The 240-nt window shown below is 56.2% G+C and overlaps 1 protein-coding gene across 1 annotated transcript in view; it reads right to left on the reverse strand.

Moving 5' to 3' along the window:
• Nucleotides 1–240, reverse strand: part of MCM9 (minichromosome maintenance 9 homologous recombination repair factor) — a 60,818-nt gene that overhangs the window by 25,858 nt on the left and 34,720 nt on the right.

The following is a 240-nucleotide window of genomic DNA, read 5'->3' on the forward strand; positions in this document are numbered from 1 at the left end:
CCTTTGTCCTAATCCGCACCAGCAGGTGGAGCCGCAGTTAAAGTTTCCGAGTCCATTCCGGGAGCGGGAGCCCCTCTTGCTCGCCGCGGAGGCCTCGCTAGAGGAGGAGGGTCAGAGCTCGGGGGCAGCCAATCGCGAGCAACGCTGCTAGTTATCAGAGCAGAATGGGCTGTAGTTTAGTGAAATAGGAAAGCTGCACAACACCGTGGAGTGCTCCCGTGTAAATAAAAAGGGGAAAAA

The sequence above is a fragment of the Myotis brandtii genome, unplaced genomic scaffold (genome assembly GCF_000412655.1).
Source record: "Myotis brandtii unplaced genomic scaffold, ASM41265v1 scaffold123, whole genome shotgun sequence".
NCBI lineage: Eukaryota > Metazoa > Chordata > Mammalia > Chiroptera > Vespertilionidae > Myotis > Myotis brandtii.